This window comes from Thunnus albacares, chromosome 13 (genome assembly GCF_914725855.1).
Source record: "Thunnus albacares chromosome 13, fThuAlb1.1, whole genome shotgun sequence".
Classification (NCBI taxonomy): domain Eukaryota; kingdom Metazoa; phylum Chordata; class Actinopteri; order Scombriformes; family Scombridae; genus Thunnus; species Thunnus albacares.
The window spans coordinates 11322878-11348000 of NC_058118.1; the positions used below are offsets into that span (position 1 = coordinate 11322878).

A 25123-nucleotide genomic window follows, 5' to 3' on the forward strand; every position below is an offset into this window, starting at 1 on the left:
CCCACTTTCCTCAAGACACATGCAAAGATCATTAGATTTTACACGGACTGACAAAGCTGTCACAAAGATGGTATTGTATTACTGAGTGCGTTTTATCTTTACCTTCTTCTCCAAATCCATCAAATTTGTATTTTGATGGTCCAACTTTTATAAGCAGCTCTAGGCCAGCGCTTTGTGCACATACACTCTCATTCATGAAGACTAACAGGGGTGACTGGAGTTAATAATGTTTAACTCAGTCCAAGATTGCATAATTAATGTGGTTTGTGGTTCATTTTCAAGATGTTTTAGAAAGCCACGTTTTAAAAAAGGCTTTACTGTTTCGATTAAAGCTTAATCTGCTTTAATTGATATTCTCTCAGAGAAACTGGGCCTGACCCCCAGAGTGTTGGTTGTAACTTTTAACTTTTGGTTAAAAGTTTGACTGAAAGGAAACTTTATATGATGACATCTCTAAAAAAGAGCAAGGTACATTTGCATTAGGAGGTTTAAAGTAAAACTTTAACATGTCATTTGAGAGTTTGTGTAGATATTGGTGGTGATGTTTTCAGAAATAACTGACCACCATGACTGAAAAATCTGCTTTTACCTGACATTCTGTGGGAACTGTCCTTAGATTAGTCAAACCTTAATGGGACTATTCCATGCGAAAAGAGCGTTTACTGTTAATGATTCACCTAAGATCCCAGACTAAATATCATCAATAAAGATGACTTAAATAAAGTGAGTGCAGGCAGTGTTTTAATCTTCCCACGATCTTTTGATCTTGACCAGCCTTTGAAATATACTCATGGCTTCACAGACCATCTCTTTGATGGGGCCATAATAGTGTGTAAGATTAACACCTTACTGCATTACTTATGAAACCACAGGAAAAATGTTCCCTTTATATTTGCTGTAAGCAGCAAATTAAGAAAAATGAGGAACAAAATCACCAGCATCTATGAAGTGTTTCCATATGGCAACATAAGTCACTTTAACGAGAAAAACATTTCAGCTCACAAAATATAAAGCTATTTTTTCTGTTATGACACCAAATTGAAAGTTTTTCTGAAATTTATTTAATTCAAACTGTATATTTGTGACATACAAGCAACAGGAAAACATCAAGCAGGCATCAGTAGACTCCTGCAGTGTCTTGCAGTGTGTCCTTTGCAGAGATGTGATGATTTGCTGTAAATGACTCATACTGGTACTGTTAGTCATTCACTCTGACAGAAATTCCCAAAAATTGTGATTTAACCTTTTATAAGACTGGAACGTGATAATATCCCCCCTCTTCTCCCCATGTGTTGGGGATGTAGACGTTTTAGTAAACGTCAACCTTTTGATAAAGTTAAGTGAGTTTTCTCATTTTATGTGTTCCTACAAGCAGCAGCTCATATTTACGAGTTCTGTACTTCAACATGTGGACCACTAAGAGGGAATATTTAATTGCTTTCAGGCTCCCAATAGATGCTGAAAGAAAACTGAGAAATTTCTTGACAAACAAGCTCAAAGAGTGTGAGTACTGAGTCCACAGAAACTAGACTCAATAACAGGAATACCTGACAATACGACCAAGTCCAAACAACACCTGACTGCGTCGTCTTCCTGATGCTGATGATATAAAAAAATCAGTGTCAGATGTCAGTATATAAATCCGCTCCCTTTGTTTCCACGTGCAGTTCAGAGGGACTTCATAAATTGAATCCTAGGAACATTTAACGCAGCTCACTTCCTTTCTCATGATATCATGGGCTGATACTGGCGGGCTCCCACCTCCTGTCTCATGCTCTGGGATTTCGCTGGCAATGAGAGGAGACAAAACGCTCAAGCTGCATTGATGGTGGCCCCATACGTCTCAAAGTCAAACATCTGTATTTTCTACTGCAAATCTCTCAATGGGACAAACATCTGTGAAGTTTCACAACTGATCTCTGACTGACGTGCACTGCTACGATCACGCTAAATATTGATCTTATTCCAATGGATTAATTGACTTACTCCAGCTGTGTTTAGGATAGTGTTATCAATTAAAATATCTTAAATTTGATTAGTTTTATGAAACAATGACTTGGAATCATTTTCATTCCTCAGTCCACCTTTAGTTGAATTTGAAAGTAAAGAAACTATAATTACAAAAGAAGATGATTTTCTTGGTTTTATAAGATTTTTATGATGAAACTAAAACCTTATACTCCCAAACTATCATAGATATCACAGCTCTGACCACACACCAAAGACCTCCCATAAAATATAAGTTTATCCCAAGCAGCTGGACTAACGTTTTTTTCATTTTGGACTCTGTGATGGACACTTAAATGTCTGCAGCGACAGTTGTCGACCTTTAGGGATTTTCTCCACATCAGAGATGCTCACGTGTCACTTTATGTGAACTTCAGAGTTTGCACAAATCTCCACAGTTAATTCTAAAAAACTTACAGCCAAATGATTTACATTACATCTTATCTAGCTGTTCAAACACTGCTTAATACTACAATAATGTTAGGAACCATGAAAGCTCACATTTTTCTTAAGTACACTTAAAGTTACCTATCAAGATATGTTCACAGTCTGTCATAGATTATTTGTTAAGAGATATAACAGGCTCTGTATATTACTGAGTATATTACTGTTAAGTTTTTAAAATGGTGAGGAAATACATGTGTAAAATACTGTCATGACTGCAACCACGGCCATGCTGCTGTTATAATTTTCCATCACAATGATGTATTAGATTAAAGAGTTGGAGCTCAGATCTGCAAATGCAAATTTGACATTGTTCTACAGATGTTATTAATGCATCACTGATTTAAGTGAAACCGGGCGTGCACTTGACCCCTGATCCACACAGATGTTATTGTGGCCAATTTAATCACAGTATCGAGTCACTTTCCGGCCCATAAGGGATATTGTTTCTTGCTACTGTCTAAAGATATCTGTTAGATTCATTAACAAAAGCCTTTGAAGTACTGTAGATGTCCTGCCTGTGGAAAAAATGTCTGTCCTCTGGGTGAAGCTCACACAATAACACAGCACTGGACTAGAGAGATAAAACAATATGCTGCTCTTAATGATGCTTAGAGACATGTACCATTAACATGATGATGATGATGACTCCTCATGGCGCCTAACAACAGATGTCCTGTATATGTGCGCAACAAAAAGTGTGCCAGCCAAAGGTAACACGTCACTCACTGACCACAGTGAGTACCATCTCTAAACCACAGCACTGACAGTCCAAGTAAAACAGACCAGCAGCTGCAGTATCAAGAAGTGAGTAAGTTCAATGGGGAATTCCATCGTTTTCACAACAGACTTAAAAAAGATGAATGTACACACATGCGCAGATTGGCGCACACACTCCCAGATACAGCAATTACTCAGAGAAGGAGCTGACCACCACCAGCACCAGCTGGGATTAACAAGTGTGTGTGCTACATTTTGAGGTAAACCTAATTTTTTTTCCATTGTGTAGTTATCACCGCAGAGTTTAATTAAAAACAGGATTATACTTGAATCTTTGCAGATCGCCGATGTTGTCATTTACAATAACGTCCAATAACAATGTCAGAATATGACACAGAAACGCACTAAAATTGTGTAAGCGTGCCTAACCGCTGATTCTAGCATCTGACCTTTAGATGATGTGGATCTGGTTCCTGTTAGTGGTGTGTCCTCTGTTGCACAGTGCAGATGTGCAGTGAGGCCTTTGAGGAACTCTGACATCCCGCCTCACTGCCCTATTTCCATCTACTTACACTGAGAAAACTCAGAGGACCACGTTTTCTGGGAAAACAACAACATATTTCAATTGCAAAATGACTTTATCCAGTTGCAGTCCTACCCTCTATACTCCACCCCTGTCCTATTTTATTTGACTCTTCGGGCAGTAATTAAGGTCAAAGGGAGGAAGTAGTGTGAGACAGGACAGAGGGGAAGGCAACTGCGCTACAAGACTTTTCATTTGCTAATTAACAGACAAAAACTGAAAATTTCTCAGTGGACTTTTGTGTTCAACAATGTTAAGAGTTTTGAAAAATTCTCTTGCGATAAGCAGATGGAAAAACATGATACCTGAGGGCTGAGAAGAATCAAAATGGTGATGTTGACCTCCCCCTGACCCCTCCTTGGAACAACTGTCTGACTCACACCATCAGTCACTCTCAATTCTGGTAACTGCCTACCTCTAATGACTCTTGACCTCTCGACAAGATCCCTGAAGAGTTTCTTGCTGGATCAACATCATGTTTGAAAGCCTACTTCTCTTATTATTGGTACATTTTTTTGAACAAATCTCCACAACTAAAAACACATGTTTATTGGTCAATTCTTTAGCAACTTAGCAAGCAAAACATACAGTGAGTTCATAAAAATAGAGTTTAAACTTACCAGCAGTATTTGAAGCAGTTAAACCAGCTACAACATTAATATTCTGCTTATAACTGAATTGACTGTATTGTCATATGCCTTCATAATATTTGATACTGTTCCTAATGACATGTTAAATATACTTTTGAGTTGCAGTTTAGTCAGAGAAACTTTTGCCTTGTTGCAGAGCTTTCATGTCTGCTTTGCATATCAAAATGCCTGCGTCATTGACTGTCATGAGAGAGTCTTCAAAATCTTGAATCATGTGGTGTTTCCATTATTTTGTAAAACTTTTTATATATTATATTTGTTATTAACTGTGTTACTATGTCACCAATTTTACATATCAGTGAGATTTTTTTGTCCTCTCCTCATCCCCTGAGGGCAAAATACTCCTCTCAGACCTTCCTCTCAACCTCAACTTAGGTCAGTAAGTGCAGAGTCGCCCCGGAGCAGGTGAGGAATCAGCATCTTGCTCGTTGACACTTCAGCAGGGTCACAGACGCACTGCAGCTCCCTACTGCTCCAATCAAAACAGGCCGACACATTTTGACAGACATCTCTTACAGAGGTCAAGGTGCTCTGTTTGGTATGTGTTTCAAAGGCGGGATGTAGTCTGAGTTCGTCTCTACCACAAATTACTATGTCAGTGATTTCAAAATAGAGCAAGTTACTACAAGTTTGGTAAAAAAAAAAAAAAACAACAACAAAAAAACATATTACTGTTGAAACTGGACAGTGTGTTAATCTAGAAGAAGAAAAGCTGATTTATCCAACGTGCTGTCTAAATGAGTTCTGTTTTGTTTTCCACTGTCCTTTTTATTGGGAACTGTGCAATTCTTTGTTTAGTAAGATAGAAATAGATATTGAAGATGCACAAAGACTCAGTTGTCTGTTCACATATGAAACATATAAATAAATTAGCCAGTTGCAGCCTGGGAGAAGAGAAAAAAAGTCCTTTATCGAGATAATCTGATATATAACAGTTCTCCTCTGTGAACAGTTAATTTGGTATATTTGTTTTGTTTTGTTCTATTTTGCATGTGTTCTTTTCTTTTTCCACATGCTCCTGTATACGCTTCGTTTATGTTTTACTGGAAGATGCATGTTTTGTAAAATAGTGGTGTCTTGTAATCCCATGTGGGATGGGCCAAATGTTTGTATGGCACAGAAATAAAATTAAAAACTAAAACTATTTGAAGACTGCAATCCTTTTTCATGAGTGTTTAATCTGTGCTGTGTAGTTTGCGGCTAACATTAGCCAATGCTGTCACCAACATGACACCAACTTACACTTTATCACTGGACTAAAGGTGTTAAGTCTTAATCATTGCTGAAACATAGATTTTATAATGAGTCAAAAGGACTGGAGACAGTCAAAACGATTACACAAAATAACAAATGGAGTTTCTCACAGTAAAATTACTTTGCAGGATGCAATGTACATGGTGAAGAGGGGTCGCTCTTTCTGTGTTTGTTTTTGCTGAGCAGTTATATATGTAGCTCCCCTTGAGAGACCTTTACTTTTTAGGATTTATGAGGGAATTCATTAAATACTTTTTCAAGCTCAAAAACTAAACATCTGAACCTTGAGTCAGAATCTGAGTGGAAAAATATGCTTTTTATCCCAATAATTCAGTTCAGAACTTCAATGAGCCATATAAGGTAAATACCGTTTCGGTAGTTTAAAACATCTGAACAGTGTCTTCATGCCACTCTTCTAATGCTGTTCCCCATCTGCCAATGTGCATTATGTATACTTTTATAGCTGTTGACATAACCACACCAGTATTACAGAGAAATGTCTTGCATGCAGAGATTGCGTTGCAGCTTTGAGACTGGCAGCTGTGTCAGGGTGATGAAACGAAGCATGTCAGTGTGAATTCTCTTTTCACCTGTGAAAGAACGAGAGGGGCCCTCGAAATTCAACATTATGCAACATGCTAGTAAAGTTTTTTCCCCTCCCTCAGTACACTTTCTTTACACGATAGTAGTTACAGCCTGTACCTCAAAGGAAGTGTAAAAAGTGACACCACCTGTCATTTTAATAACTAGCCTTTGTAAGCCCTGGGCAAAGTGGGGAGGTCCAACAGTGCAACTTATGCTTGCAGTCTTGCTTGTGTCGTCCCTGGTAATAAAGGAAATACACGTGCTCACATTGCAAAGGTGATTTAAAAGGTGATTTAAATGGAAGTGTCTTGTAGCGTGAAACATAGTCATAAAAAAACTACATGTAAAATAACATCACAGATCTACAAAAGTTATTCAGTGAATCCAAATTAGACATACAGTATTTCTATCCCCCCCAAAGCACTAAAAGAAGTATTCCTAATGAGTGGAGGTGTTGAAAATGCTCCATAATCCACTATACAGACTCACAGTAAACACTGGAGACGCTGTACATCATAGGTGTAGATCTGGGTTTGGATGGAAGAGATATGTCCCCAACAATGTCAAGAGGTTGTTGAATTGTCCCCACAAATATTGCTATGATATGAAATGGTTTTGTCATTGTAACTCCTCACGGTGTTATCGGTAAAGTCTCTGCAGAGTTTGCCAGGTTTGTGTGTTTTCTGTTAAAAGTAGGATACTTTGATGGAGAAGAAATTAAGAGATATGGGGGCTCCTTCCTGATGATCTGACAACCCTCAAGTTTTAGACTCATTGACAGTGACAGCAGCATCTGTGAGATAAATGAACGGTGGTGAACAAAGAATTATTTTACCGCTGGATATGACATCAGACAGTTGATATATCAGGCATATGGTGTTATCAAATTTGTCATCATTGCTCAAACAAGTTATTTTGACATCAAGCAATTTAAATGTTGCGATGCTGGAAGAAAAAATGTCCTCTAAAAAGCAAAGGATGGAGGATATCAGGGGTTGTGATCACAATGGATGCTTTCCATTTGGCTAACATGGTGCCTCGCTCCCTCACTTTATCTCCTCTTTGTGTCTTAGATCCTCCCAGCAGGGATGTGAGAGAGAGAGATGCCAGTTAAATAAATTAAATTGAATTGAATAATAAAATCATATTAAATAAAATGTTGAACTAAAATAAAATCCAATTATTAAATTGAATTGTTAAATTTAATTTAATCAAAATTAATTTATGCAATTTTAACTAAACTGAAACTGAATTACATTGAAAATTAAATTGAATTAAAAATGGAATTAAATAATTAATAATTAATTAAATTATAATAATAAATAATTAAATAGGTCATTTCTCCTGCAGTGTGTGAGGATGTATGAGGTCAATGTGTGGAAGCACATTTTCATTAAGTTTAATAATAAATAAACTTTTGAGTTCATATATTTCAGTTACAGTTTACTTTAAAATATTGCTTCATGTTTATGAAGGCCAAGAATCATTTTTTTGTGTGTGTATCCAGCCCTGGGATGGCAGTCATATTTGACTCGTATCCAACCGTCATTAGTTATCCTGACCTCCACACAGGGAGAGAGCAGATGGAGGTATGTGAACTGTGTTACATGTCTAAATCAATCCTGTCAAGGTAAAATTATGAAAGAATGCAGTTATGCATTGTGCCAGTTTAGAGATTTGATATCAGCAACTTGCGTGGATGTATCTGTGGCAACGTGGCGGGTAGTTCTGAAACAAGGAACCTTTAAAATTATTATTTTTTTAGGGATACACGATATTAGATTTTTTGCTGATATCCGATATGCCGATATTTCCAAATCACCGTGGCCGATTGCTGATTACCGATATATGCACCAATACCGATATATGCACATATTTTTTTCTAGATGGCTGAGGAGACTATTATGCTTGTAAACATAGATTGTACTAAGTATGATCAAGAAAGACAATATATGAAGGAAGAATTTAGGAAGCCTTAAAACTTGAATGAACCTGCCAAGTGGGTGGAGCAGTAGAGTTTTTATTGAGTTCATTGGACAGACAGGATTAATGTGAAGGATTTAATCTCTGGTCTACACTCCGGAGCAGAAGGTGGCGGTAATGCACCTAATATGCTGGTTGCCAACTGCCGGTATAAACCAAAAAGATTTTTTTTCCAAACAGAGTGGTGCATCCTGTCAGCCGAGGTGTTTCCTATCTGTGCAGCCCAATTAAGCAGCTCCTCGACAGACTGTTTCTCCCTGGCGGCTCCCGGTGCTTCCTCAGCAGGCTCCCCTTCACTCAAGCTGCCCGTCAGACCCGCTGCTTCTTCCCACTTTAATCTGAAGAAAAAACGGGTCTCGGTGCTCCGGTTGGATCCACATGGAGAGCCAGGGCTAACGTTAACTGAGAGGCTAGCGGAGCGTTAGCCACAGCATGACCGGAGGGAAGTACAGCCAATTAGCATCTGCTAGCCTCCCAGCTAACGTTAGCCCCGGTTCTGTAAACAAGGCATAGCCCCAGATTCACATAGTATAGGCGTAGCTGTAGCCGTCACTGTTTCAGTTCATGAAAGTTAATTATGACATTTTGATGACCTTAAAGTCTTGTTCAACGTTTGGTTGTACTAAAAGACCCTCTCAGCAGTCGGATGTTCAGTTTTTCTGGTAAGTACATTTTGTTTTAATGGTTTAAGCCAGTTTTTCAACAGCGAATAGCCTATTAGCATTAATGTTATCACAGTTAACCATACACTGTAAATGCACCGTGCTAACCAAGCTAGCAGCTAGTTTGCTTCTGGCTCCTAAAATCCAACATGACAACGGTCAAAATGCCAAACTCAAGCCCTCAAAACAGGAGTTCACAAACTAATGGGTGACATCACGGTGGCTGCGTCCATTATTTTTTTTGACAGTCTTTGGGTTTGATGATGAAAAACAACTCTGACTGCTTTGTACCGCCGCCAGAACTCCTAAATTTATGCCAAAAAGCAGAATTATCTCGGGAGCTTGAGCTTGCACAAGCATCATTTTGTCATGACCCACACCTAATTCAATAGGCACTGGTCCTAATGTGATGCAATTTCTAAATTTAGTGTAAATGTTGTCAGGCCCAGCATTCTGACAGTGTTGCTGAGCAAACGTGAAGATACAAAGAACCAAACATTACATTCAAATTCCTTTACAAAAGTGTAATGGTAAAGGTGGCCAGGTGCAATAAAATGGCCCAGCTAAGAGTTTCATTTGATGACATCAGTCAGATGACACACATAGAATACAGAAACTCCCTCTGGTTTTGTCAAGTCTGAATAAAATTATGTGTATTGCTCCCTAGGTACAGTATGTCCTCAAGACTTTGTGTCTGGAGTCGACGCCTTTAGATGAACGCTCCCCAGATGGAATATCAACAGGGCAAATCAACATCAAAACTTTACACCAGAAATGAGGTAATCTTGACAGATCAGGAAGAAAAACACACACAAAGCCTGCCAGTCAGCTTCATACCTCTCATGTTAGTTGAATCGGGAAAAGAAACTTAAGAAAGCATTACAAATCCAAAGTGATCCAACCCCAAACAACGATGCCCTCATGTTATTTACACTGACCTCCATTAGTGCCAAGTTATCATAGCAGAAAAAAAGTCCATGTGTATGCTATATTCCAGATATTTTTATATTTTCTTTTTTTGTTTATCTCACATGTAGCTCTTAACCCTCTCACCCATCTGCAATATTAGCAAAAATGACTCAAAATGGCAGAGAGCATTTTTAATCAAGCTCTGTATGAAACGCAAGCAGTCGGGTCCTCACACTTCTGTTTGTAAAGTGACCTGGTTGGCATGAGGTCTGATGGTTTTATGGGGCCTGTGGGACTTTGGGAAATCGCTGTAATAGATTCAGACTGTGACTGTTCTCTTGAGGTGTGAGACGAAAGCCACAGAATATCAGCAACCTGGCTGATCTACCAGCAACCTTGTTGATACAGCACGCACGATTTACAACACTGTTAACACTCTATGAATGACTAAAGAATCTTGTTAAAGCTGAATGACTTCACGCCAGTATAAAGATGTGTTTTGGATCTTACCTCGATTCTCTGTAAACTCTGTACATACGGTTCTGTATTCCTATGAGTGTGTCTCTCAGCTGTCTGTCCTCCAAAACTTACAAAACTTGGAATATTTTATTTAGTTTTAAATTCATACAAAGACGGTAGGCAACACATTTTACTATGTCTATACACTAAAAGTTCGCTCCAATTATGGGAGACAAACGGGAGACACACCATGTTGAACTTTAACAAAAGCAAACTTTATTAAACCAATTAACCAACTGAAAGCCAAATTAAAATGTAACTTTAAGTAATTTAAGTATGGAGTGTGGATGTCAGCAAAGTCAGTAGTGTGATGTGCCTGATTGGAAGATGTGTGTGTGTGTGTGTGTGTGTGTGGGTGGTGTAAGGAGCATAAAGGCAAAAATAAATAGCTAAAGTAACATAACCAAACAGGGGCCTGAAGGGAGAAGCAGGGAGCAGCAGCAGAGAGAATGAATGAGCTGCAGCAGTGTAACCTAGGTAAGTAGGTAATTAACCTAGGACCACCGGGCCCAGGTGCTCCGAGTTACTCCAATCAGGCACCTGCAGGGCGAGGAGAGACAGAGATTAGTAACAGATTGAAACCTCAGATGACCCCAGTGGACGCAATACTGAAAAAGATCAGTCTCTCTCCATACTGACTGTGTGGCGTGTGTGTGAATTTGCTACAGTGACAAAACATTAATACTAACATTAGCACATTACAGACTGTCAGACATATGTCCTGACTTCAGAGGATGAATCCATGTAGTCTTTCTGATTTCAAATGTAGAGGGTGGAAGGGTGGGAAAGGGGTTAGGAGGAACTGTTGCTGTAATATGCAATACATGAAAAAAAAAACCCATGACAGCCGACATAAAGCAGAATAACCATGCTGAAGCCAATTCTGACGTAGGACTGGAGTCACCTCATTGTCTGTCAGTACTTAATTCTACCATCATTCATACCATTGATACTGATGTAACATGAACTAGGAGAGCTCTTTGTGGGCTGCATGCCAGGAGCCAGAAAATTTGGCTGAAAGTCGGTGGGTGGAGTGGGAACAGTAAAGTTCACCAAACTCTCTGTTTTAGCCAGTACTTGTTTAACCCTCCAAAAAACACATACAGAAATAATACATAAAACAACTTTTACAGGTCTTACATTACAATAGAAATACACATGTTGAGTCTCACCTCCTATCTGGTTTCTAAGTGATTGCTTATTCATTTTTAATGTGTGAGTAGTTCACTCACCTCTGTATTTTTACATCAACAGTGAAAAAGAGGTGAAATGGAAGATTTATACCTGTGACAGTTAAGTCTCTTGTAATACATGTACTGTATTATGTAATATGATGATATATATGGTGGTATTTATGACTTGAGAAAAAATAATATTCTATCAGGCACTGTAAATTTACCAAAACTAACTCTTGTGGATATGAGCTGAAACGTTATTTTGCAGAATTTGCCAAATATATGTTGCAACAATCTTGCATTGCTTTTTCCGATGTTGAAAAGAATCTGAGATCATCCGGTGCACGTCTTGGTACCTATTATGAAACCTATATTAATGGACCAGGAAGTCCATCATGTTTCATAACAGAGCAAAGCCTGTTCTCTTGAATATGTGTTGTGAATTTATGGAAGTGGTGAGCTACAAATTAAATGCTCAGCTCAGCCGGGCTTCTGGAGAGAAGATGATTCAATTATGTTTTTGATGTACATTTTGATCACATGTACATCTCGTGCGGCCAGGGCTGATGGAGAGAGAGGCAATATCACTCATCTGTGCTGCTCTTGAGCCAGAGCTGGATTCACCTCCTCCACTCTCCCTCCTGTAGAGTCAAAGGGTTTGCGTTAACACTTGGCTCCACAGAGAGGGACTTTCTGAAACTTGTTGTTGGAAGTTTGCTCTCTGCCACGACTCAGAGCTTTCTCCGTAGAAAGAAGCAGCGAGAGCCATATCTGCACAAACAAGGCACAAACACTCAGGAACGCGAGCGCAGGTTGGGACTGTGTTCCCTGCACGTTATCGAACAGACGTCAACTGTTCTTCACTCTTTAAGTGTCTTTGACGCTTTGGCATCTCACAGTGATTGGACTGTGATTGCTGAGAATGGATTTCATGAGCTCATATCACCGCTGCACCACTTATTTATTTAAGTTTGTGTTCACATCACTTTTTCCCCTCTGCATGTCATGTATTTATTTTGTTCATATGGAAACTGCAGCTGGTTTACATCCCAGCTGTGGAAGTGTAATCATAGTTTTAACCAAAAGATTTCCATATCAGGTTTTGGAAATCCAACATATGAAATGCATATACTATCACCTGAAACAGATTTATTGATGTCTTGTTTGCACAGACAAGTGCAATACAGTTAATATGCTTTTCATATAACAGTTTAGGAGTTAAAACAACACGTTTAAAATCATCCTACATAATCATCTTATAAAGTTGTTTTGGCGAACATGTTAGCAAACAGTGGCTTATTTACAGCAGAGGATAGCATTTATTTGAGTCATGTTTCTGGCAATCTGATGAGTTTAAGTCCAATATTCAGTCTTCTTTGAGATCTGTTTTGATATCCACCAACTCCTGAGAAAATATCTCTTTAGTGAACTACATGTTCAGCTTTCTTCACCAGCTAGCTGCTAACTTTGTCTGTCCGCTGTTTGATGCTAGGCAGGGAGCATACAGTTGGATTTTTTTTTTTTTTAAACTGAAAACAGCTGCCTGCTGTGGCCAAAAAGTATGATGATGAGTGCTCTGAATGAACCAAAATATTAAAGGATAGGTTCACAATTTGTCAAGTCTGTCTTAAAACAACAGTCAGGAGCCCAAATGAACATTGACACGTGTTTCTTACTGTAGTCATTCCTCCTGTTCATACTGACCATTAACAGATCCGTTCATGATGCACTTTTGATGTAAGTGTAAGGGGACAAAATCCACAACCCTCCTTCAGTGCAAAAATATATCTGAAGCTAATATGAGGCTTCAGCCATCCAAATGAGTCAAATCAAGTCAATCTTTCAAAGTTACTGTCTTTTCCCTCTTTTTGTTATGATCCCTCCACTGCAGCTGAACAGGAAAACACAGTTTGTCAAGACACAAAGCAAAATTTTTTGACGAAAAAGACTAACTATGGAAGATATCCACTTCATTTGACTAACTCAGATGGCTGAAGCCTCATATTATCTTCAGATAATATGAGTTGTTTTAAGACAGACTTTTAAAGTTGTGGACTGAAAACCAAAACAATGAGCTGAAAGACGCTAAAATGTTTCATAGAGGAACTGCAGAGTTGGATGATAATTATCTGTGGGTTCACCACTACAAGTGACATCTTTCACATATAAGTAATCATGTCATCCATTGCTAGTATGAATACATTGACTATAGCAGCTTTAAATAACAAATGTTAGTTAAATACTATCAGAATCCATCGGTACAATAGTATTTTCAGCTTACAAAATACTGCAGTGAGTTGTTCAATGAGTGGGTGAGTTAATCATTGTTTCTCTAATAATTCATACGGTAAATTTTACTCGTTGGCTGTCAGTCTTTGCTACTTAAAACATTTACCACTGGCAGGTAAACAACTGTTCCAGTCCCTCTCCAGCATATAGTCATTCTCACATTTTGGGGCGTTCACACATTTACTGGATAGAACATTGAGCTCTTCTTCTTTCAAACATGTTTTGTGATCCCAAACATGTTTTATGACTTTCTCTGTGAAGCACCTGTAATAACACCCTTGTGCCACAGCGCCACCTATCCGTGCAGAAGATGAGTTGACTCTCGCCACCCCCACATAAGGCCTCCACCGCAGGCAATTCTGTGTTCGGCGTCACTAAACCCCTGCTGGGTTATGTAACACCAACAGGAGTGGGCTGGTGATTTATTGTACAGGTGTTGGGAGGCTCAGAGCTGGTGGAGCTGCAGTCATAAAACAATGCCAGGGGCATGTTCACTGACGAGCAGGGTCAAGACGCACATGTGGACAGGTGGAAAGACACGTTAGCCTTCATTCTCATTCAGATGGACGCTTTCACACTCACTTTTATACATACACGTTTATTTGACAATTACATCAAGGACATGAGTTTTCTCTGGTTGTCTCCTTGTACTTTATGTTCCCGCACCAGGTGTTGTGCTGGATAAGAAGGTGTGTGTGTGTTTTTGTGTGTGTGCATTTAATGAAAGACAAGAGAGGCCTGAGGCTTCTCTTCTTAAATCTCACAAATCACAAATCTCAGAATGTTTTAAGTCATTTTCCATATTTTGTCTTTATGATCTACAGAGGATTCCAACATTTGTTTAAGGCGAGAAGGGAGGGAGGTTTGACGCACTTCTTGCATATGACTCTTTCCACAATTTAGGGGAATGTTGGTTTTGTTAAGACATACTGAACTCACATAGCAGCAACATTCAAGTTATGGTTGAACAAATTACTGTTCAGCATGACTATTTCTCCTTTGTTAAGTTATTATCGTTAAACCTGCATTAACTGATTTTTTTTTTTTGGCCACTTAGGACAACACAACACAACGCTGACATATTTGTACATATACATATTAGGGGTGGAACCGAATCTGAACATGGTATTCAGAACAGCACAAATAGTGGGTTTTTATGAATATTTATTTTGAACAAATATTATGAAGATTATTTGTTTTTCCAGAAAAAAAACATACATGTCAAATAAACGCACAGGTTGGGACGTAGCAAGGTTACATCGTTGTCTGTCTCTGTGTCACAAGTGTATAAATAACTGCAGATCTCTTTCTCTGGCAGAGCTGGGCTATGGCTGACAGGTCAGTGCAGATGTCTCTGGTCTGAGAGATGGGGTTTTGAGACCTGGTGTGGGAACCCACCTTTGTAAAAAAGTTTATTGAATAACACTTACTTTAACACTTTAATATCCTAAAATTAGAAGTGTAGTAAAAACAACAACAACAGATTTTTTTACTTTATTCAAATATAAATAATCTTGCTGCCTCAACAAATACAGATACAGATACAAATACAAATACAAATACTGGCCTCTCTGCACGTCCTTAATAAATATATACCTCTCAAGTTAATATGGCGACACCTGTGGTCACTGGTGGTAACACTAAGAACATCTTAATAATGCAAGTCAGAGTTCTGTTTGAAATTAAACATTTATCGTTCTTTGAGCAGCTACAAAGAAATGCAACAGAAGAGCATGAGCAACTTGTGCAGCTTGTGCCGTCATAATTTGCTTTAGTACTGGCTCTTGTGCATGCCATTTGAAGCCAGCATTAGAAAGGTGAACTCCACCACTGCAGTGCAAACTAATACATAGACAGGTAACTGATGAGTGTAAACGTAACGGCTATACTGTAGCAGAATAAATGCCAAGCATAAATAATATCAAAATTGGGTTTGAAAAAATGAAAATCTTCAGGATATTTAAATATAATCTTTAAAAAAATAACTATATCTACTGCTAGTAGAATATATTGACATGACTATTTTTTTGACGTAGAGAATAAGTATAGCTAATTTCAAAAGTCAAAGAAGGAAGAACAAATTCATTTTTTAAATATTTATTGCACCCTCCCACTTGCCTTTGCTGATCTGAATGCTCATCACTGTGGTTCCTATAGAGGAAGAATTTGGGCTCAGATGATGTCTGAAGAAATAATTTTTGAAATCATTTTTTTAATGCAGTATTAACATTTTCCATATTTTTAACATCCAATTTACCTCTCAGTGTTAGGAAAGTGTTAGCATAACTTCCATATGAAATATGCTTGTTTGCTCCTGTAACATTATGAACTATATGTTCATGCTGCTCTTTTATGCACAAGAAACAAAAAGGTTCCCAGGTTTTGAAAGTAAATTATCTTTGTCTCCAGACATCACCCTGCAATCAGGCTGAGATCAGTGATGAAGTAATATAATCACAGGAAGAATATCAATGTTGTGGACAATTATAGTGCTGTAAAATGAACACAAGCATGCATTCACTGACATAAAGCTATAATAAAGGTAAGAGTTGTGCCACTGACACAACTGAATCATAAATGTTCAGTCACCTCAGCTCTTTTGTAGAGCTTTGGATGTACTTATTAAGACATTTATTTCACATTTAGCTGACATTTAGTGGTAATGGAGATATTTGATCACAGGCTAGAGTTGGCAGACAAAGCCTGCAGTTTAGGCATGAGAGTTTTAAATGGTGGGAACTGGGGTGGAGGAGGAATCCCTAGTGCCTCTGGGAAGAGTTGAGTGTTTTCCAAGGTTTTTTAAGGGTGACAAAGCCCCCTGATCTCTCGTTGAGGGATGTAAAGGCCTTTGATCAGTATGGAAGACATCTGTAGAGCAGACCTGCCAACTCAGGCAGGATAAGGTCTTCACTGAGGTTGAAGTGAAGAAGTGTCTTCCTGGGCAGATGGGGCTGTGTGATAATCTTGACCTTTAACTATTAATATTATCTTGTTTACAGTTTTGCTTGAAGCTACAAGTTTTTTAGAAACAAAGTGAGAGTTTAGAGCCAACTTAATTCAGACACAGATCATCCTTCATTAGAAATATGAATATTCTGGTGCAGAGATATACACAAATTTTGCATTACTCTGTATTGCTACTCTCAAAATTATGAAAATATCCTGATATGGAAGCAAAGTAGAAACTAGAAATATTGCTGGAGTTTTCAGCCAATATTACACATATAGGTCCAAAAATCCCTCATTAGGTTGGATGGGTTTTTTTTACTGATAATTTAAGGCGCAATGAGTTGTGCAATGTCGATATTTCCTCAAGTTGCACTTGGGGCCGTGGTGCAAAATATTGTGCAATTGTACAAATATATTCAAACCTTGGCTAAGTTTGTATCCTCGTATCCCAAATGCTGACACAAGAATTGGAAAAGCTGTGGTTTGAAAATAAAGGGGATGTGAAAGAGGCAACATCAGGGATAAGAAGACTGGTTTAAGACAGGTATTAAGAGTGGAAAGAGTAAAGCTCTTTGACTTAAGTGGGAAGAGAAAAAAATGAGCAGAGGTTGGGTGCGGATGCTGATGTTGTCATCTCTCCTTTAGCTCTTGACAGTGCAAAGCTCTTGTATCTTTGCTCTAAAACCCAGATGGACAACCTGTTTCACAAAGTTTTTTCACTTTGTTGCAAACTTGATACCAATTCTTGAACTTGACTTTTTATTTTTCAGGTTCAAAACATGCTAAACCCTTTTCATTGACAGAGGGGAGTGGATTTACCTCTTGTCCAAGTCTGACTTTAGCTAGTCAGCAAAATCTATTGATGTCTGAATATTTACTGATCACAAGAGAGGTTGAGATTTTTGCTGCATACACAAACATTCTTAATTTATCCTAAATTCTCAACAGAAATAATAATATGAATAATTACCATATATTTATTTTTTCATTTCAAAGAGTTCACAATTTCATTTCAAACAAAGACAAGAGTAAGGTCTCATCAAGGCCAGATTAATTTGTCACAGGGCTGAGACCCACAAAGATTCATCCTCACACTGACACCTAAGTACAATTTAGAGTTGCCAGTCAGTCTAACTTGCATATGTTTGGATGTGGGAGGAAAGTGGAGTACCTGGACAAAACCCACACAGGGAGAAGATGTTAGCTCCACACAGAAAAAGGCCCCAGCTGAGCAGCAGATTTGAACCCAGAACCTTTTGCTGTGAGGTGACAGTGAAACCTACTTGCACCACTGTGCTGCCGTGATTTATGCCTTTGTCTAATGTAGATTATTGGTAAATCTGTTCAACATCTGAAGAGGGTATCCAGGTTAATAGGTCTAATGTCATGGATGCAGCCCCTGACTTTAATGAGGAGTAGCAATGCATTACACTGGGACTGTTATGGTTTGTATCTCCCTCACTCAGACAAGCAGTGGGGGATTCTCTCCTGAAGCTGGTCCGGACTGAAACTCGGACAAAAGTAGGAGCAGTCACGAATAGGGGATATTATGGATAAACAACCCCCTCAACCACATAGGAAGTAGTAGTGTCTTGAAAACTTGGAGTGGATGAATCTAATAGATAGAAGTCTTCATAGCTTTCATCCTCACCACTGTCCCCATCAGTGTCCAAATAGTCACCTCTGGAGACCATAACGGGAGCTCTCTCTCTCCTTAGGCCAGTCTCCTGTGCTGGGTTTAAATAATCATAATTGAGTGCTCCAGAGTTGTATTCTGAGACCTCATCACTTCAATCCGGGATGCACATCATACCGGTTCTCTCTCTCCTTATGCTGGTGTCCTTAGCTGAGTTTGAATAGTAATAACAGCCTCCTGCAGAGTTGTCATCTATGTAGGACTATCTGGGTCTGACATCTCATCACTTAAGTCAGTGTTGGGCTATATGCTATATGTCCTTTTCGATGTCGGTGAGAGAATCATCAGAATCATCAATTGGGGAGATGGTCATGTAGTCACGGGCAGCATCTGCGTAGGAGCTGGTGTCCATGTAGTCCACCAGGTGAGCCATTGTAATGAAACTATGTTGTAGGGCTTGCCTTGGAGTGACTCTCCTTCCAGTGTCAAGATGCAGCAACCATTTAAGGAGGCTTAAATATGCCATCCTGCCTTCACATTGATGATCATCCTCACTTTCTTTGAATTTCGTGACGACATTTTCTAAATTTGCGGCCATATCCAAATGCCTCTTTGAAATTTTATTCTTGACACCTGTTGCCTCCTTGTATTCCACAGGTGATTTTAGTCTCCATCCTGAATTGATGGGCTCCCTGATGAAATACTTCCTTGTGTTCTTCCCAGCACTTAGCAGCTGGTGTCCTGGTTGACCAAGTAGCTGGCAAATGACTTTCATGTTGTGGTAGTCACATTTTCCAGGGAAGAGGTTGTCCCCAAAGTACAGGAATGCCATGACACATCCCAGTCCCCACATATCAATGGCTTCAGATATGGGGAGGCCCAAGGTCACGTCCGGAGCCCTGTGTGCACCAGCCTGCTGGTCATTCCAACCTTTACTTTGGACAGTGGAAGGGCCAAACAAAAGTTTATCAACTTCACCCAAAAGGGCTGGTCTTTTTGGTTGACAAGCATAATGTCAGGTTTTAGGTTTGTGTGAAGGATGCCAATACCCTTCAGGGCTTCAAATGCCACAAGTAATTGGTGCCTGACAGGGCGAATTTCATTGAGAGATAATGGCATCCATTCTCTCTCCTTCATCAGGTCCCAAAGGCTCTTGTCCAGCATCTCAAAGGCAAGGCAGGAAAGGTCTTGGAACTTGAAATCATCCACAAACCTCACCAAGTTTGTCTTTTCTGGATCAAGTGTCCTGAGGGCCTTAAGCATGTCCACCTCACGTTTGATTGCACAATCATCGCTCTCTTTGTGGATCTTGATTGTCAACGTCTCAGCTGTTTTTAAGTCAACTGACATGGCAACTTTGCCAAAACATCCTTCTCTGTTAAAGTCCACAACCAGGTAGCGGGAGGACTTGATGAAGAGAATATCCCACTTCAGCACCTTAAATGGAGCAGGCACTCTATCCTCGTCATTTTTATGTGCATTCTCTGATTTCAAAGTTGAGGATGAGGAAGATGTTTTTTCAGTCAAATGTTTCTAAATAATATCCAACTCCAGATTCACTTTACTTCTCACTCTGCGGGTAACCAGATGATAACTAAACAGATTCTGTACGTCTGTGAAGGTCACAAGATAATTGACCAGATTCTCTCTGCTGGTCTTGAAGACATTGTGTGATAGATGTTGAGATGAGATGAGATGATAGATGATGTGATAAATTGACTATATTAGGAAGCTGATCCAGGGACAGAAGAGGATGCCTTTTTTGTCATAGCCTACAATCTTAAAAAAAGAGCAGCTTGCTGTGTCTTTTTTTAAAATTGTTGCTAGGCAACCACTGAATTACCTGTCCTTAGCCTAACTGTTATTTTGCTGTGAAGTAAACTCATTCCAGGCTGGCTGTTTTCTGTTCAGATGGTGATTATGGCTGTTTAAGTCATATAGTTCCGGATATCCTGCAACAGCCACCACTAGTTAATCCTCCATGACTGTTATCTCCACTTGTTGTCGTCATCACCACAGAGGGCTTGCCTTTCAATTCATCCGATTGGACAATGGATCAAAACACCAATGACATTTGGCACTTTTCTGCTCTGAATTGACATTTTGTAAACTCGAGGTGTTCAGGGCGCTCCTGCAAAAATGTGAGGTGCATAGAGCGGAAAAATTTGAGGCGTTCAGCAAAGCAAAAGCAGTGAGCAAAAATCTTTACTCTCATTGAAAACAATTACAGGAAGCTGCCCCATGCTGCTAAAATGTGCTCTGTCTAAAGACCAGAACGTGTGTGGATTGTCATTTTATAAACACACTGCATTGTATTTAAGGTTGAAAATCCCTGACAATTTGGATGACATATTACCATCTAAATTTAATATTTGTAGCAAATAAAGATACTGTTGTGTTAGTATAATGTGGTGAACATTCAACTATGTACATTAAGTGATAAAACAGTTATTTGACATTTCTGGAAAGGATTTAATCAATTTGACGGTGTATTGTAGGTAGATTGGACAAATGTGGTAGTATGTTACCTATATGCATATTATCTTAATACATTTTATGATTATTTTTAAGCCTGACACACTTTTTTAGACCAATACAGGGATGCTCATGGAAAGTAGGTCACAGTTTGTACAATATTTTTCAATCCATTCAATAAATATTTCCTAAACTTGCATTTTTTCATAGTGTAATCCAAAACATCCCTAGACATCACTTATCGGGATGGGAAAAGCATGGATCATGTATTTGTAACTAAATCCTGTCTTTTTATACAGACCTGTTTTCTTTCTTTCTTCTTCTAATTTAATTCTCCAATATCTCCATTCATGTGTGTCTACAGCATAGCAGTGTGTGTCAATGTACTGTTCATACATGTATTTTAACCTGTTTGTGTTTCTTCTTGGACTCTGTATGTGTGTGTCTATTTGTGTATGTGTTTGCTTGTTCAAAGAAGTGTAAGTGAGTGTTGAAACAAGAACAGTTACACTGATTGCACAACTTTACTGAAGTAAACCAGATCTGGCATAAAATTGCTGGCTTAAGTGTTTCATTAGTTGAAACCACAACTTAAAATACGAAAATAAGCCACAAAGTTGTAATCACTAAATGAGAAATTGATTCACAAAATGTATTAGGAAAAATGAACTTTGTCTATCCAAAAGATAGCTTGACATGCCATCCTCAGCTTCAGACCAAAGACAAATTTTTAAACACTGTAAGCAGCTGTTTGTGGATCAGAGCTATAGTGGTGTGTATGCAGGTATACCCACCCCAGGGCAGGGGGATTTACCATGTATCTAGCTATTAACAGTCAAAGATATGTATCAGTGCACATCTTGTGTGCAAAGTGCAAAGTTACAATATCATGACCAATAAAGTCACAATGGCCATTAATGGGAAATATGGCAGGTTGATATATACTGGAATAACTTCAGTGTCACGGTTTCTGTATTTATCATATATATACAAGACATTTTGGTTTTACTAGCAGCTAAACTACATTTTAGAGGTATTACTGACCATCAACACTAGCTTAACTTGAGCCCTGGTTGACTGCATGCAGCATGCAGGGTGATCCCTGAATGTAGGCTTACCAGTGGCCACTGTTAGCAAACCGGCTAAGAAGACACAACATGTAAATAAGACAGTTTTGGAATTACCAAACCTGTTTAACCTGTTTATTAGAGGCTATTCACCTCCCTACACCTGCATTCCCTGCACCAAGCTAACACTTACAGTAGTGTTTGGTCTCTCTGTCTACTGGACGCAGAGAGACCAAATTGATATAAGCTCTCCATCAAATTCCTGGTAGGACAGGAAACAAGCCGACACCCAAACTGTTGGAGTAACAGACTGAATTTCAAATTATAATTCCTTACACTCCTCAGAATACAGTGATCGCATTACTGCAAAGTAATGCCCAACACTGGTCATTTCTCAGGGGTGCAGTTATCCAGATCAGACTGCTGTCAGAAGAGAGCTAAAAGACTAAAAGACCAGATGACTGGCCCAGCAATGATGTTTCACCTCCAATATTTTCTGTCCCCAGTAATCCTTTTTTCTTTTTTTTTAAATTCTGGACGGTCTTTCCCTTGCTTTCCAGGGGTGTAGCTTGGAAGGGAACCTCCAGTTGGGGTTTTTCAGAGATACTGGAAGACTCATGTGCGGTTTTCCTGCTTTGATGGCTGTTTTTCTGCCAAGCCATGGAAATTTGCTGCAGCAGTGGGGTTGCTGTGATGTGATGCTGACTCCATTACAGAGTGGCTGTGAGTCAACCTCCAGGAACCCTGGGGTTGAAGCGCTGGGCCTCCTCAATCTGTAACAACAACAGGCTGATGCCTGTGTAAGACAACATATGATTCAAAAGATTAACTTGCCTCTGCTGTTATTTTCCCCTGAGAGATACCAATGGAAATTTTGAAGAGATGAGCATCTACGAATACTGGATCAAGTGAACAGCAATGGAACATGGATGTCGTCATTGGTTTTCTTTGACTCTACACATTAGTATACTTTTTGTTGGTATATTATGATATATTATGCCTTTAGATGGTGTTAAGTGATTCAAAATTTACAGGTTTAACACCATGAGAAAAATGTTACTGTACACTTGTAAAAGATTGTTTTCATACCAATTATGGCACAACATGGGGATTATTATCACTTGTGCTACTCTATGTAAGTGAATTAATGCTTCAGGTATTTATATCCCACCAGCATGTCATATGGATCAAGAACGCACTGTGAACTACGACGAAGGGGTCTCAATGCTGCATTTTATGTGGTCTAATGAGCAGGTGTCCCCTAAAGAGGTGGATAATGTTTATAGAATACAGAACATTTTGGTTTAATGTGGGTTTTCATGTCATAGATCATAGTATTATTATATGGTGCATGTAGCCAAGGACTGGTATGTGCCATAAAAGTCTCCTTGATTAGACCTGTGAGTGACTTGTTTTCATCCTGCTGAGTGCAGACACAGACTTCAGAGATCAATTTTATGACAAACCACTAGAAGTCTTTACTTTTTTGACAGGGGATAAATAATGTTTGCATGACGGATTAGACTTGGGTGGGTGTACGTAAAATATTTGAAACAAGACTGACCTTACGACCTACTCCCAGAGTTGTTGTGGCACATTATTAAAGCATGTGCAGCCAGAAAGCACTGCTTTATGAAGAAAACCAGCAGAGCGGCTTGAGTAACACACTGCAGGGTGCTGTGGTTTTATGAGTCCTCCCTTCATTTAAGACAAAACACTTAATCCCATGACACCCAGTGCTTTGAACTGCAGGAGTGGACTCTGGTCATCCTGTCTGCGCTGTCTGTCTGTCCAGGAATCCGTTGTTCACATGTGCGTGCACACACACACACATGGGCACATATACACATTTTCTCTGCGAGAATGACAGTGTATAAAGTTTTAAAACATACAGCTGCAGTTTTACAGCATGGAGGGATAACATATGGTCTGATTACTCTTTGTTTTGTCATGTTGGTGGCGTAGCTCTAGGATGGCCCAACAAGTTCTCCAAACAAAATAATAAAAATACATAGTTGGCCCATGCCCTCCAGAATGACGCATATAAGTGTTTTCTGTCTCGTTTTCAAGAGGACAACATCGCAATTTCACAGATAAAACTGTTGTTTAATTTAATGTTTCGTTCAGATTTAGGCACAAAACAACTTGGTTAGGGTCATGGAAATATTGTGGTTTGTCAGTCAATCCACCACTCTGGTCAAGACTTAAATATCAACAACTATTGGATGGTTTGTTATAAAATGTTGCATAGACATTCATGTTTCCAGAGGATGAAAGATATAACTGTCACGTCCTGGTTCAATTCTATGACCTTTGTTGCATGTCTCTACTCTGATTTCCTGCTTGACTTTATACTAAAAAAAAAGATGAAAATGGTGAATAAATAAAATAAAATAAATAAATAGACTTAAAAGACTTAGACATTCATGGCTCCAAGATGATGATCCCTAAGGATTTTGCATAATTTTTTCTTGCAATAATTTGCATCTTTGAACACATTTCTATTAAATTTACTGTACTTAACAGTCCACTGTGTAAAAATTAATGGCATCTAGCAGTGAGGTTGCAGATTGCAACCAACTGAATAGCCGTCCCCTTCCAAGCATGAAGGAGAACCTACAGTGGCTGTGAAACTTGTGAAAAACTTGAAAGGCCCTCGCTAGAACCAGGCTACTGTAGAAACATAGTTGTGCAACATGGCGGCCTCCGTGGAAGGGGACCCACTCCCTGTGTAGATATAAAGGGCTCATTTTAAGGTAATAAAAACACAACGATACTTATTTCATGGGACTGTACACTAATTAAAACATACTTATGAATATTATATTCCATTTCTGCCAAGTCCATTCTGCTAGATGCCACTAAATTCTACACACTGTACCTTTAACAATTTTTTTGATGCATTTTTTCTGTCCAACATGAGCTAAGATATCAAACTAATGTAACATTGATTGCAGAATAAAATAGATGTCTTGTTTACATTTAGAGAGTCCTCCCCATGTCTGAGAGCTTATTGGTTGGTTCGCCGTGCAGTCCGTCAACCTGTCTGTCTGTTACACTTACTACCAGGTGCTTTCAATCAGTTTTCCTCAGACTGAAATGTCCTTATATGGTGCTCTGCTGAGTCCAAAGACTACTATTGTACTTCTTTTTTCTTCCAAATTAGCAGAATAAAACATCACCACTAGCTCTCTGCGTACTTGTTTAATGGGCAGA

The 25123-nt window shown here is 38.9% G+C and overlaps 1 protein-coding gene across 3 annotated transcripts in view; it reads left to right on the forward strand.

Annotated features, from left to right (window-relative positions):
- The first annotated feature begins 8646 nt into the window (after nt 1-8646).
- The window catches only part of LOC122995682, a 40616-nt gene continuing 24139 nt past the window's right edge, over nt 8647-25123 (forward strand). For 2 of the 3 annotated variants that reach the window (XR_006406838.1, XM_044371013.1), the window contains exons 1-2: nt 8647-8888; nt 9556-9667. The gene's annotated coding sequence lies outside the window, so the exon portion shown is untranslated. Of the gene's footprint in view, nt 8889-9555; nt 9668-19505; nt 22462-25123 lie in introns of those variants that run through there. The other variant, XR_006406837.1, reaches the window with a different exon arrangement.